The sequence below is a fragment of the Varanus komodoensis genome, unplaced genomic scaffold (assembly GCF_004798865.1).
Source record: "Varanus komodoensis strain SLA01 unplaced genomic scaffold, ASM479886v1 scaffold14_1, whole genome shotgun sequence".
NCBI lineage: Eukaryota > Metazoa > Chordata > Lepidosauria > Squamata > Varanidae > Varanus > Varanus komodoensis.
In genome coordinates, this window is record NW_025335438.1 from 22,492,709 (window position 1) to 22,508,278 (window position 15,570).

Sequence of the window (15,570 nt, forward strand, 5' to 3'; positions counted from 1 at the left end):
GGATAACCTGCCACATAAAAGGTAGCATGGCCTCCCCTGGGCCCTCTCTTTTCTTGTCCCAGTAACTCCCTTTTTTCCTGTGGCCACCTTCAAGTTTCAGGTTGGAATTTGATTTTTTTTTTAAGTCAACTTTTCACTTGCCTTGAAGTTGTCTTTTTTCATCTGCTCCTTCATTCCTCATCTCTTGGATGTATCTATGTTTGATCTGGCCATTTGTCTTCCCCTTTGTTTACTAACAGAAGGTAGGGGCCAGCCTAGAAGATATCTGTACTGGTGAGGGTCTTGGGGGACCAGTGGCTGGGGGGCTCCTAGGGTCAACCCATACTGGATCCAGGGAATCTGAAAGAATACAGCCACTCTTGGATTATGGACATTTTGTGTCATGGTCAGCACATGGGAGGGAGTGGGACATGACAACTGATGAAAGGTACAAATTGGTAGATATGCAGTCTAGTGCCTATAGCCAGAATTGGATTGCTCCATGGGCTCTGCTGGATACTTTCCAGCCAACTTGCTGAAGGCATGGCTAGCCCCTTTTGCCTAGTTTATCCTCACTGAAGATCCTGAATTACTGTTATTCACTAAAGTTGTTACTCTTTAGCCCTGGAGTGTAGAAATATTTTTGGGTAAAGGGCAATGTCAGCCCTCCCTGCCCACATCCCACAGAAAGCTAAGGAGGCTCAATGGACAGGATGTGGAATCTCAGGTTCAGAATTCCTGTTTCAGCGCAAGATAACTGACTTCTGTGTTTGCTTTAGGAAGAGGGCAAAGAACATTTGCTCAGGCATCCGCAAAGGTCCTTGGTTAATCTGAATGCTGAATGTGCATATGTACAGTCTCAGTTTACATCTGTTCCATGGTGGAAAAGAATCAACTCATAATCCAGACAAGCACATTACATTCTGGAATAAACCAATTTATTACTATTGGTTGCTTCTCTAACTATAATGGTCAGGTTACATCCTACATCAATGATACAAATATTTAATCCTTCATATCTTTGATCTTACTTAAATCTTGACATCTTGGGTGTAGCAAGGGCAATCAATCTTAGCTTTTGGTTTTTCCAGCATATAAAAACTCAGAGTCCAACAACATTGGAATTCATAACACATAAGTAATCTGTGAAGCTGTTATTTTTCTGGTGTTTATAATGCAATCCTTTCACAATAAAATGTCATTGGAAATACTTTAATTATAGCAAGAATAAATCACCAACATACAGTCTTAGTTCAGGGGAAAGATTATTTTTTTAAAAAAAGAATTAATTGCATCGGGGAACATAACAGTTGCAGCAAATAAGAACATGTAGAATTACTTGAGAAGAAATGGCAGGTGTTAGATGCTCAGACATATTTTTCTGTTCAACCTTGGTAAGGACTTCTATTTTAAAAATAGCATTTAGTTATGCATAAAGATGTGTGCTAAAGCTAAAGTTTCAGTGTCAAGTTTTTTCATTTCTAAGCAGTCTTTCCTACATGGGTCAGCAGCAGTCTTTACATAGCAGAAGAGCATGTATGCCCCCTCCTATCCGCACTAAAGATTTGGTTCACAAAATCATGGTGGGTTAAACCCACTGTGGTTTGTTTAACCCATTGGGCATGCCGGATGTGATTTGCTTAATTATCTGCCAACTTCTCATGTTGTCCAAACCTTTTGGATGGTCTTTTGGTTAGAGAAACAATGCTCAGATGAGGAAAGTTGGAGAAATCAGCAACACACACAAGGATGGTTGAAGCACTATTCTTCATTCAAATAAGCCAAGAAAATCATGGTTAGTAATGAAACATAAACTGGAGAATAGAATTTGCACAGCAGTGACTGAACCCTAAATTAGTGAAATTCATTAAGTCAGTAATTGAAGGTGTAATGGTTTAATGAAATGATTCAGTTTGATGATTTATCAGCACATTTACTTGGGTGTGAGTCTCCCTGAATTCAAGAGGGCTTACTTTTGATTAGACTTATGGAATACTGCAGAGTTTTTCTTTGATTCCCCTCTCCCTTCTCTTACATTCCCAGAAACATCACTGCACAGGACTCATTTTAAACCTTGGGGTTCTGTTTGTTTTCAAAACATCTTTGAACTGACAGTCTTATTTATTTTGCCTTTTTGCCATTTCACACACAGAGAGATGCACAAAAGACACATTGAAATGATCCATTCCAGTTGACTGAAATGGCTTTGTTGCCATTTCAAGCCAGACTGAAGCTGTTTTTAAAAGAGTTTAGTAAGAAGGGTTACATTCTGTCAAGTCAGATTAGATCCATAACCCACCACAGCTGGCATGGTAAAAAGTGAATATCTGCACAGTTGAGCCAGATGTCAAATAAGAAGTTGCACTGGATAGATTGTGAAGCAAATGTACATACATTTTTGTAGGAATAAGTAAAAAATGATGCATCAAATTGGATGTATAAGTGAACATTTCTACTGAAGAAATATATCCTTCCCTCTGCACTATCACATGCACACATTTTTCAGTTAGATTTAAACATTCCAAGTGCATTTTAGGGTAAGTCATTCTTCATTTAATGAATTCACATAAGCATACCTGCACTTGATTTCCCCCTCTCCCAGGTGAAAAAGTTAATCAATTTATTCATTAATCAAATATTAAAAATGAGAATGTTTAATTGCAGTCATTCTGTGTGTGTGACTATAAGTGCTGATAAAGTTTGTTCAACAAACAGTATCCATTTCTGGAAGTGGGCAAGGGGTTAATAGTTTTCTCCATATTCTCCAGCATTATTTCCGCTGAGCCATTGTAATGTCCTAGCAAATCATCAGGTTAAGCTTAACATAGTTCTGAACCAGCTGAAGTTGATCCATGAAACCAGGTTGTCAACCAGAATATGTTCATTACACGTCAAAGTGTAGTTGCTGAAGTAATTATTTAATTCAAACCAAATCAGTTAACCAGCTAAAACAAACAGTTTGTATGTGTGTTTATATTCATATAAATTTTTTCTCCTTCTCTACATTTTTCTTTCCTTTTTACTGTGTAGCAAGTAAGGATGAATTTATTTATTCATAAATTTATATACCACACTCAATAGACACACACAGGAATCAATTCCCTTCCAGTTGAGTAAGTCAATCTATTACCAGTCTGGGTCAGATTATTATATCTTCAGGCAGAAATCTGTCCCACACAATTTCTGTATCATTCTCCTTTTCCCCCCTTTTCTTAAGTTTTCAAAAATGCCTAGGGGAAAAAAATCAAAGTTATTTGCTTACACAAGTTTTCCTAACAATACACATTTTGGGTGGGATCCAGGATCTGCCTTCCCCAGGAGCCAAGATTCCACTAGTGGAAAGTTTTCCTGTGCAATTTTGGAAGATCCTTTTCCCAGCCACAGCACATACAACTCCTTTCAGCAAGTTTGCCTGACTGTCTGTGTATTTTGGGGAGAAGAAAAGTGGTAGAAAAATTTCCTCCATTCATTCAGTTAAGCCAGTGTAAATCTGAGACACACAGTTTCCTCTACTATACACATTTTGTACAGTTTTCTTCAATATATGCATGCCTATGTGCAATTTCTGAACCCCAAACTGCATCACCACATTTGTATATGTGCACAATCTGAAGCATAACTACATTCTGAACCACATATTAGTTTGTGAAGGGCCATGGAGGAGCCCCTATGCAGGTGCAGCTGCACATTCTAAATGCACAGCCTCTAGGAGTGCATTGCTAACATGCTGCTGCATGGCCTGCTAATGCGATCCCCCTCCCACTCCTCCATTTCTGAACATGTGGAGGAGTCTGACTGTACTCCTCCAGAGTATCAGGCTATTAGTCCTTTTAAACCAAACAGTCAGTTCTGACAAGCACCAACGATTAAGGTAGGAGCTGTCACCCATGTAGCTGAGATCATTGAGAAATAAATTGATGGACTTGAACCTGGAGCATAAAGCATGTAAAACATGTTTTTTAAAACATGCCCTCTGCCACTAAGCTTTCTCCAGTTTGATATGCATACACAAACACTTGACTCTTAGGCTACTGATAAGTCTGCCTGTTTCCTTGTTTCCCAAGTCTGCAAGTTTGTTTTGACAAAATGCATACACAACTTAGAAGGATGTTGTACAGGTTTTTGTTCATGAAAGGCATAGCATGGTAGAAATGAAATTGACATTATCTTCTATCTAGTTTTTCATGGTTGCCTTCTCAAGAAGGGAAAATTGCTATACACATTTGGATAAGAATATAAGAATACATCTGGGGAAAATTATTTTCTTCTCCCTTAAGTTTTCATCATGCGTGCTTCATACCAGAAAGCATGTATAAGAAACAACCCAGAATTTTTGCAAATTAATTAAGGGTGATAATGGATGATGATGATGGGATGGATCGTACTCAGTAACTTTTTAAGAAAACAAAACTGATTAAGAAGGCATAATTTTAACCAATCACATATTTTAAATTTGTTAATTGAATTGATTGATTAACTACATACTGCACATTCCAAAAGAATCTAGGGATATGTGATGCTGGGAATCTTGTGTTGTTTAAGCACTCTTTGTTATTTAGCACTCACCTGACACCAAAATGTAAACTGTCAAAAGTGAAAGCAAAGTTGTGAGAAGATCTTTATTTGAAAAAAAGGGGGGGGTAGAAGAGGGGGGCAAATGCAGATCTCAGGATTGCATCTATCCCTGTAAGAAACAAAGCAAAGCAAGTCAAAACAAAAACATGCTTATCGCTGTCAAAAATCATGTTTTGAGGGGAAGGCTTTGTATGGACACTCATCAAAATTCTGTGCTTCTATAAATGTAGTGTCATCCTAGGGATGTGTGAGAAATCTGTTTTATGCATGAGAAACCAGTAGATCCTATGGGTTCAGCTACCCAGACTCTGGCTCACTTCATTGTGACCCCAAGTCCAAGTACCTGGTGAGTGAGCACACCCAGTGTTCACTGGGAACGCACTAGAAATTGAACCCGACATGCTATGCAAACATCTTCCCACTTCTGCTTTATATGAAGCAAGTAATGTGGAAGAAAGTTGTTCACATAGGGCTTGCCAGGAATGGAGCCTGGCCCTAATTCTGTACAGACAAAATCCTTTATCTGCAACATGTTCAGCAGCCTTTCTTCGTGGTGCTACACCTGATACAGAAGAAAGTTGCTGGTTGAACATTTTTCATTCCGTGAGTGTTTGCAGGACTTTCCATGAGCATTTACTGCTTCCTAAGACCATGAGAGGAAGCCCATGAATACCAGGAGGTCAGATTCCACTGAGTTGCATCCCAACCTACGGCATCCACTTTTCTACTTTTCTGAGCACCTAGAGTTTAGGAAAGTATGGAAGATGTATAAGACACAAAGGTCAGTATTCTTCAACATTTTTATGTATGATTTAGATGAGAAAGGTACAAGGAAAGATAATTAATTTTGCAGAAGACAAAAACGGTGTGGAATAGCAAATATCCTGGAAGACAGGGTGATCTTGGTAGGCTAGAATATTGGGCAGAGAACAGCAGAATGAAATTCAATACAGACAAATTCCAAGTTCTCCAGTTAGGAAAAAAAAATGCACTGATACAATATGGGGAATGCTTGGCTCAACAATGCTGCAAATGAGTAGGATTTCGAGGTTGTTGTAGATCATAAGCTAAATATGAGCCAACGATATGATGCAGCTGCCAAAAGAGTAAATGCTTTTTTGGGCTGCATTAATTTTTTTGGGATGCATAGGATGCAACACTTCCAAAACATGTGAAGTACTAGTTCCACTATACTCAGCACTAGTCAGACCTCACCTTGAGTTCACTTCTGGGCATCCAAGTTTTAAAAAGATGCAGAAATCTAGAAAGGGTACAGAGGAGGGCAACAAGGATGATTCTGGAACTGAAAGCAAAGCCTTATGAGCAAAGATTGAGAGAACCAGTCATGTTCAGCCTCAGAAAAGAAGGATAATGGATGCTATGATAGCACTCTAAAAGTACCTCAAATGCTGTCACAAAGAGGAAGCAAAAGATTTCTTCTCATTCATTCCAGAGTGTAGGGCAGATTTAGATTAGACACTAGGAAGAATTTCCTCACTGCCAGAGCAATGCAACCATGGAACCTATTACCTGGGAACTTGTGGTCTCTCCCTCACTAAGGATGTTCAAAAAGCATCTGGACAGATATCTGGATTGGATAGTATAACTTAGGGTCCTGCAATAACAGGGAAATAGACCAATGGACTTCTGGACTCTTCCAATTAGTTAATGATTCCATGATTCTAACTGTCTGATCCAAATAAAACAATTAAAGATAATAATGAAGGAAGTGATATACTCCCTCCCCTTCCTTTTCAAGCAAATATCTTCACTCAGTACTGCTTTCACTTGACAGCTTGTTATTTGACAATTACTATGACAGCATAAGATTTTTTAAAAACTTATTTGCATCCTCTCTTGGTCAATGTCCATGGTCAGTACCTATTTCACTGTAACAGCAGACACTTCCAAGGACATTGACCAGGCAAGGCTTTTCATTTTGGACCCTTGTTAGGTGTGCAGGTGTCAAATACTGTTTTCATTATAAGTTGCACAAATTAGAATTTAAATATGAAGTGGGAAAAAACAGGAAACCCCTGCCATTAAAAACAAATAGAAATCTTTCTACAGACTCAGCTCAACTCAAATCAATGCCAGTTTGGGTGGGAAAGGGAAATATTGCCAACTGGAAAAATCCATCCCACTTTCAGCCCTGCAACACAATTTTCACACATCCATAAAATAATCCCAGTTTAACATCCAAATTGTGCATGGGTTTTTAAATTATTGTATCAAAATAGAAGAACAGATATGCAAGCCTACATTTTGAAAGAATTCATCCTACATATATCCAATGTCAATGATGCTAGTGCCAAATCAGAAAGTTTCCAAGTTATTGCATTGAAATGAGATATTATAGCTCTGTCTTCTTAGCACAACTGTTTGACAGAAAAATGAATTTGCAATTGGTACCATTTACTGTATTCATTATAATTTGTCATGAGTCTGAGGTATAACTTTTTCTGCCTCATCTGTTCTGTGAAAGGTAGAATAAATGGTACTGCTTTGACCTTTTCTAGGATTCTGTAATTTGATTCGTCTGCCATGCCCATCTTCCCCTGTTTACCATCTCCACAACTTGCAACTGCAGTGGACAGTCAGTCAAAACAGAATACTGAAAAGGTCAGTGCAGTTCCCTTCACTGCATATATATTTTTTCTCAGAACTCATGGAGTATTTAAGTCTGTAACCTGGATTTTGGTGACCATTTGCCATGAGATAAGCAGGAAAAAAACCTAAGACTTGACATGCCCCCTTTTTAAGCAAGGGAGACAAAAAGAAAGCAATGCAACCACTGCCCATAAAAGTAACTGGAATAGCCCATGTTTTCAGCTGATCGTTCTCTCTATGGAAGTTAGGAATTTGGACCATTCTGAAAAAAACTGCTTAAGCCATGATGATTTTTTATGCTGTTCAAAAATTTAAAATGGAGATCTGGATGAGAAGGAACAGAGTATAACTTTGATTCAGTAACCCTTTAAAATGAACAGCATCAACAAAGGAGAAGATGCATTTATAGTTTGAGTAATTTTGAATGCAAGTCTAAACCCGTGTATTAAGTTCCAATTAACTTAGTGGAATTTATTTCCAAGTAAACATGCATAGTATTGCATTGCATAACTATATTTTCTCTTTTATGGTCGCTAAACAGATGAGCAAATGAGCTGGGCACTCTGCAGGCTACTCATGCAGGCTTGCTAGGACGGTTGGTGCATATGACAAGGAACAGAGACCTTCGTGCAGGACGGCATAGTCTTATGCATTCCATGCCTGATCCTGCCAACATAATTTGCCTTTGCACATCCCTGTGATGTAACTGTAGGGGAACCCAGTCCATTGAACTCAATGGTGCTTCATTTTAATTGCATAGATTATGAAATCGCACCCTGAATGGGTTAATGGGAAAACAGCAGGGATCGAAGGGAAATTAATTTAGTTCAAAATTAATTTGAAAGTTGATGTGTACTTAACTAATTCCAGACTCTTGAATCAATATATGAACAGTCCTCCAAAATTGTCCTCCAATTGTCCTCCAAAATTCACAAATATACAAATTTTGCAATAAAATTATCCAGTAAAAAGAATACTAAAAAATAAGCATATCATTGAATATGAACTGAAAAAGAATTTTATTAGGAATCCTGCATGCAAAATTGTGTGTATTAGGCAAAACTACATACCTTAATGCATATGTCAGGAGAAATGCACAAATGAATATAGATTATTCTGCAAAGTTAAGGGTATTTATTTATTTATTTATTTATTTAGAAAATTTCTATGCCGCCCCATTCGCCGAAGCCTCGGGGCGGCTCACAAAACATCAATTAAAATATGATACATTAAACCAACTGAAGATGGGAAACATGGGGTGAAATTGTAATTTACAGATTAATCCATCCCTAGTCACCTTGCCAATCTAATTACTATAGACTCTCTTTTCTCTTCTGAAGTCCAAACTGGAAGTAGTTTTATTTGACTTCAAAACAAGCAAGTTCTAATTTCCTTTAATGTTCACGCTTAGATGCAGTTTACTTCTTGCATGTCTAGTACAAGAAGAGTTACAAGGTGAAAGAGACTTTATTGAATGGAAAGGACAAACAACAGATGACAAGGCCATTATCAGTGCATACAGACATTCAAAATGCCTCAGTGCAGGTACTACACCTGGAATTTGCTTAGAAGTTAAATGTACCCATCCACTTGCAAATATTCTGTGAATCATTAGATCAATTATCCAATATCTGAGCAAAGTCTTCCTAATGACTATTTCTTGATCTTTAAACATTCATCTTCAGTCCATCTTTGTGAAAATTCTGTGACTTTTCTATAGTACATCATTGCATACAGTAACATACAGTACTGTATGTTAATTCCATGTTGTCAGGGTTTCTGTTTATGATGGTGTTTGTTATCATTGGCTGATTGTTGTGTCATGTATATTGTTTTTATTGTCATTGCTTGGTTTGAGCAGATTATAAATTCCATTATAAATAAATAAATTTATGATAGCTTTTCCCAACCTGCTACCTTTCAGATGCTTTGGCATGGCTGTGGACTGTATTAGCTGGGAGTAAGGAAAGTCCAGTGCACCTGAAAGGCACCAGATTGGGGAAGGCTGGCCTATGTCAATGTGCATGAAGGTGCACCAGCAATGCAGGTTGTCCAGGCTTCCATAACAACCTATGTTGGGGTCACATTCCATCTCCTGCTCAAAATGCAGATGCTCACTTCCAGGGTCTGCTATTGTGACCATCTCTTAGAAAAGACATTCCCTCCAATCCTTTGAAGATGGGATATTCTGTCTTGAGGGAAAAGTGAATGGTTTCAACCCAAAATGACCATCTCCTTGATTTTTAAGCATTAAAATTAAGTGCAAGAGGGAGACATCTGTATTGCCTTAGATGGCTGGAATGTGCCTCTTCTCTAGGCTTATGGATCTTAATGTATCCATCAGGATGCTCAGACCTGATTTTTTCTTTATTAGAATAGTTTGAGAGCTGTATATTTCAAACTGGTTGCATTGTCAAAATGACACTCTGATCAGCGTTACATGTACAAAGATGTACCAATATGATAGAATATTTTTGGAACAACTCCAGAGGCACCCTTACTGTGTTCATTGCAAACATACCGTTCTGATTAATGCTATTAAATTCCAAGTTTTGTGCAGCCCCCCCCGCCCCCCACCACTCTAAAAGCTTGCAATGCTTATCCAAAGGTCTAGTTATTGGGAATAAGAACTTTAAGCTAAAATATACTGGCATTTTTGGCCCCAGCCCTTTGGCCTGGCTCTGTTTTGCCTTCAGGGCCACTTTTCACTGGGACATAGCACCCAATATCCTCTCTGAAACAGAATCTTGCCCTTGGGCAGACAGTGGTTATATTGTATCCCTGCACTCCAGGGTTGAGCTCAGGAAAAGATGCATGAACTCCTTTAAGCAAGGCAAGCCCTACAATTAGGTGGAGTGAAACAGACCTGGCAGGCAGCATACACTGGGGAGCAAGAGGAGAGATGGCCTGCCCTGCACATATTATGCAAGCCTAATGCCTTCAGGTATAGTGCAGGATGTTGTCCCAGTGTTTTCAGTGCTGAAAAAAGATTTGGTTGATGAACCTGCTGGTTCTTATATAAGGAAAGAGAAGGGCTGTCATCCTATCATTTGCCTCAGCTACTAAAATGGCTTGGCCTGGCCATGTCTGTATGTTTCTGGTAGAAAACAGATGTGCATTGAGCTGATTGGCAGGGCCTCTATGAAGTCACAAAATAACCTCATCCCCAGAGATGTTATGTACTTTGGAAAAGTATCTCTTTTAATTTACAAGAAATAAATGAATGGATAAACACAAAACAAAAATATGCAAACAAACAACTTGAAGATGTTTGCATATGTGAAACCTTAGTTGTGAAATGTGGTTCGGATTACCTCTGATGGATTTTACCATAGAACTAAAATTAGTAGGAGTAAATGCAAAATAGCATCCATCAATTAGACCACAAATATTATTGTTTTACTAGATTGTCACTAAAGGAGTCATACTGTGCTTTCTGTAATGCTATCTGAGGGGACTTGGGTGTTGTCAGCTTTTCTGTCCACCATGGGAGAGGAAGGGACACCACTGACTCCCTGAAAGATATATTTTCATCACTTCAACAACAGTGAGTCCAAGAACTGGGTATATCTGGGGCATGTTGGGGCAATCCTAACCTAGAAGATCACATGATTATGCTGCTGATGAAGATTGGGTACTTTCTTCCCATCCGTTGGCTGTAATGGGAGAAAAAATAACAAAGTAAGAACAAAATGGCCACTATTCATTCTGGCTGCTTTGAGCTAGCAGGACCACTGAATGGTGTTTTTGCTAAATACCTCTACACACACACACACACACACACACACACACGTGCGTGCATGCATGCATGCATACATATATATATATATATACATAGACACAGAGAGAGAGAGAGACTGATCAGAGAGGTAGGATTGCTTTGCCTGGCTACAATTCTGTTACCTGAGACTATGACCCATTGAACTGAATGGGATGCAATTCTGAATAGGCATATTTTATTGAAACATCTGAGTTAGTTGATCTGACTACAAATAGAAAAATATGAGTGTATCAGAAGGGGAGTTCCTCTGCAAGAAGGGAACTAGAATTATGAAAATTATTTATGTCAATTAATTAATTATATCCCAATTTTTCTCCCAAGAAATAAATCCTTTGGTCTTGACATTAGATCTCCTACTGTAGTATATTATCCCTTCCTTACCTTTAGCATGTTGATAATGATTAATCTGTCCAAAAGATATAGATATTCATTATAAAAGCTGTTGTTGATGGGAAGCTACAAAACAGAGACAGCCTGTATTAAAATGGAAATAGCTACTTTTGTTCCAATTATTTTTATTCTGCTGGCTTCTGACACAAAATTTATGGACAAAGAAAGAATATGAGGTTTCAAGTTCTCCAAACTGAATCTCTTATAGAGTTCAAAGACAATAGTGACATAGTTTTGTTTTATTCTTGAAAAACAAATACATGCTTTAGCTCAGACTGGGCTAAATATTTCTCTGTAATAGGAAAAACACTTGTAGCTATAACAATACATAAAGTTGCAGAGAAACAGATGTTGGTTCAAACTTCAGTTGTGGATGTAGCACAGTGGCAGATATACTATTTCAACAAGCATTTTGGCAATGGACTGGGATATTAAAGTACCACAGGAAATAGACATTTTTTCTGGTAGGAAATCATTTGCTATCTTTCAGAAGTGAAGTATCTAATATTTGGCGTGGCCTGAGCAACACTCAGGTTTTATAAAGCAGTCAGTCTTCAGCACAAAAGGGGTCATAATAAATAGTTTGAGTTCAGCTGAAAAGACATAATGGAGAAAAGTTTGAACCATGGATTTGTGTGGTAGGAATGTGTGTGTGAGAGGCAGCAGAGCTCATTTTCTTAAATTTCCTCATGATTTATCATTCTCTTTCTTGCTTCAAGCTTCCATATGTAATTTGGCCAAGTAGCCATAACATAATTGGTGTCACAACAAGGCATCAAAGTAACACCTTTATTAGGACAAATCCAAGTGAAGAAGAACGAGAACAAGGAGAAGGAGAAGAAGACTGTAAGAATTGCTCAGTAGGTTAGATAGTACCAAAAAAAGTACAAAAAAGAGGCAAGCATCTAGACCAAAGTATCTGACTGACCTAATTTTACTTTGGCCCTCAGCCCCTGCTTTCTGTGTAATGTATCCTGAGAGAGAAGCATTCTAGAACTCAAAGTATTAAACACTCTTTTGTGACATTTTGGTGGGTAGATTTTGAAGATACATGAACATACTTTTTAAAATAGACCAGCATGACTGTCTTTGCTTTATTCTTTTATCATAAAATGTAACCAAAGGGTCTTATATATGCCCAGACATGGAAGAGACAGGAGGAGGTGCCAATTAAGGATGGGAGGGAATGTATTTCTGCTCACAAGTTTGAATGCAAGCATGTGCTGGAGAATGTGTCCTTTGAAACTCTGCACTGATTCTTGGGTGTTCAGCTTTGGGAAAAAATATCCAAACAATGACAAGAATAAATTTTGCAATTACATAAGTTTAAAAGTGTGCCAATTAATGCTTTGATCCATGCCAGAAAATTGTACAACTTTGAAATTAGCTCAAATGTGAGGGTTCTTTTTCATGCACTACCTGCACATTTGTGTTTATTTTATATAATTTCACCATTCATACAAATGAACAGAGATTACAAATGTGAGTACAAATGAAGGAGAGGCAAGCATAAAGCTGATGTTCAGAGGATCATGGTAAACCAAACATGGCTCATTCATTCATCCCAAGAGCTGGCTTGTGACCCTCTTGCAGCCTAAATAAGAATAAGGTCAGCCTTGCCTTGAGCCAGAAGTAGTGCCTGGGCTCCCTGGTTATGCTGTTAGTGTTAAGGGAGGAAATTAAAAATAATTTGTGTATTTAATGGCTTAGAAACTGCCTTTCAAAGCTGTTTACACCATTTTAGACAAGTTGTAAACAATCAGAAAACAGGACCACCATGAAATTTGAACTATATTGTACAAACCAAGGAGAAAAAAAAGATTGTTGCAATTACTAGAAAACTGATGAAATACTAATGGTTTTTATTTTTTCTTCAGATTTTCCAAAGATGGGTCTATGTGACTTCTCTGAGGTATGGATAAGCCTTGTCTCTGGTGCTGGTCAACCTAATATCTCTCTTCAGTAGACCAGAGATCAAGACTATAGTACTGACTATAACAACTGGGCAGAATTGTATGTGTGAGAACATACAACCTGATCCCAAACCATTTACTAGTACTTTAAACTGGGCCCAGAAATATATAGAGAACAAATGAAACTAAACTGGTGCAATCTGCTTCAATGCCTAGATCCTGCTAGCATTCTTGCTGTCACATTCCATGGCAACTGAAATTTATGAACCATCTTAACAACCCCCCACCCCCCACTAAATGCATTATGATAACAATGCATGCATGAGATCCAGGAGAGCCCAAAGTCATTTTCCCCCCACCACTAATTCCCAAAACCCTGAGTGGCAAGTCTAGGGAATATCCTTTTGTGCCTTAGGATACCCATCAGTGATTTGATTCAGACCTGATTTTCCTGCACTACCCAGACGTTATGACCAACTCTATGTGACACTACCTCTATTTAACCCCTGAATTTCCCTAGAAAGAGTGTAGAATACATCCAGTTTAGAGGAAGAAGAAGAACAAGCACCAATGACACATGCTCTGAATTCTCATCAGGTAAAAGAGTAGGCATTGAGACAGACTGAAATGGGGCTACCTAGATGATGTGACATTCATAGCCCACTGATCTGTCACATGCCAGATTAGATGTAGATGCTGTATACATCCATATCCTTGTGTCTGTCTCACCTTTGCCTATGGCAGATGCAAGACCATCCCTAGTCCACTTGCTCACTTCAGGATGAGAGGAAGGAAGCAGGATGCTCATCCCTTCCATTCCCTTCCCCACCACAGTGATGTGCATTAAAGCATACCTGCTAAACTCTTCAGTAGATTGACTGGGTGATCCTTAGAAAGTCAGTAGATCTCTCAGCTTCCTATCTGAGAAAAATAGCTATAAGGAAAACAAGAATTATGGGTAGGAATGACTATGCACTGAAATAAAATACATCTTATCCTCATGTCCCAATTGCACCTTATCTCCACTCACATACAGGCTTGATCTGTTTTTTTCCACAATTAATTTCATCCCTAACCACATTCTGTCTGCAGTAAATACCATTTATTTCATTAGGAATTTCTTTGAAGTAAGCACATGTTAAGATATGTTAGTTTACAGTGTTAGTTAACAGTGAAATGAATTTAAAACTTGAAAAAATGTGCCTCTTTATTTTAAAAGTATGTATCAGAGATTCCTGGTGCTAGCTTGCAAGCCCAATGTAGGGTAGAAAAAACCCTAAATTTTCTTTTATTTTTTCCCAGGTTTAATGTTAGTTTATATTGTCATTCATCATGGGAGTGATGTGAGGAAATAGGACCATATTTCATTTTGTTATATCAGTGCAGTTGTAATGGGAACATCTTTGACTCAATTCCCCACTTTAATGGAATTGTGGTTACCCTCTATTTTGAGGTTTCAAAACTCACTTCATACTCACAATAACTCTCAGACTTGATGATGCTAGCTACTTTTGATTGCACTATTCAGTATAAAATATTACCACAAAAGCTATACTATTAATATTGTGCATATCACTTACAGTCTAGGTAATTTTGGCACCAAAGCTCTTTTTCATCTTTATACATTTCCAATGCTCAGATGCTGAAATACCATGGGAAGTAAATAGCTACCTTAAAAGTAGAAGGATTGCACACACATATTTAATCAGTAAATTATATGGGGAAATGTTTGACAAAAATATTATATTGCCAAAATTTAAAATGCAGCATAAAACTTAGCTTTAAAGGTGCGGGGTGGAAGGATTCCAGCACAGAACCCAGCTTCTGCACAGGCTATTTTTCCAAGCATTTACTGTAAAGTCTTAATTTCACTGTAGTTATTCTTGATTTTGTTTTTAAGGTAAATATTAGAGATGGCTGAATGTATCTGGTTTCGTTTTTATAACACTCTATTTTTTCAAGGACAGGTTTAGTCCATCCTGTTTCTACATCAGTTGGCTTAACAATTAAAGTGAAGCTTTGCTTATATAAAATAAAGTGAAAACAAACATTTGTATGTATTTTATTGCACATTTCTCTGCTCATGAAAATCTGTATGTGTTTTCTCCAACACATGTTTTTGTAAGTACTTTCCTCTGATATATACCATTTTGTACTCAGTGTATTCATTTTTATATGAAACATTTCCTATTGTATGCATGCCAGTGCACTTTTTAGCATTGAAAAATGTGGAGAATTGTGAAAATGGAAGAATAATTACATTCAGGTTCAGAAATTAGGTTGGGTTATATTAAGATGGAAACCAAATGATGTGTGCATTGT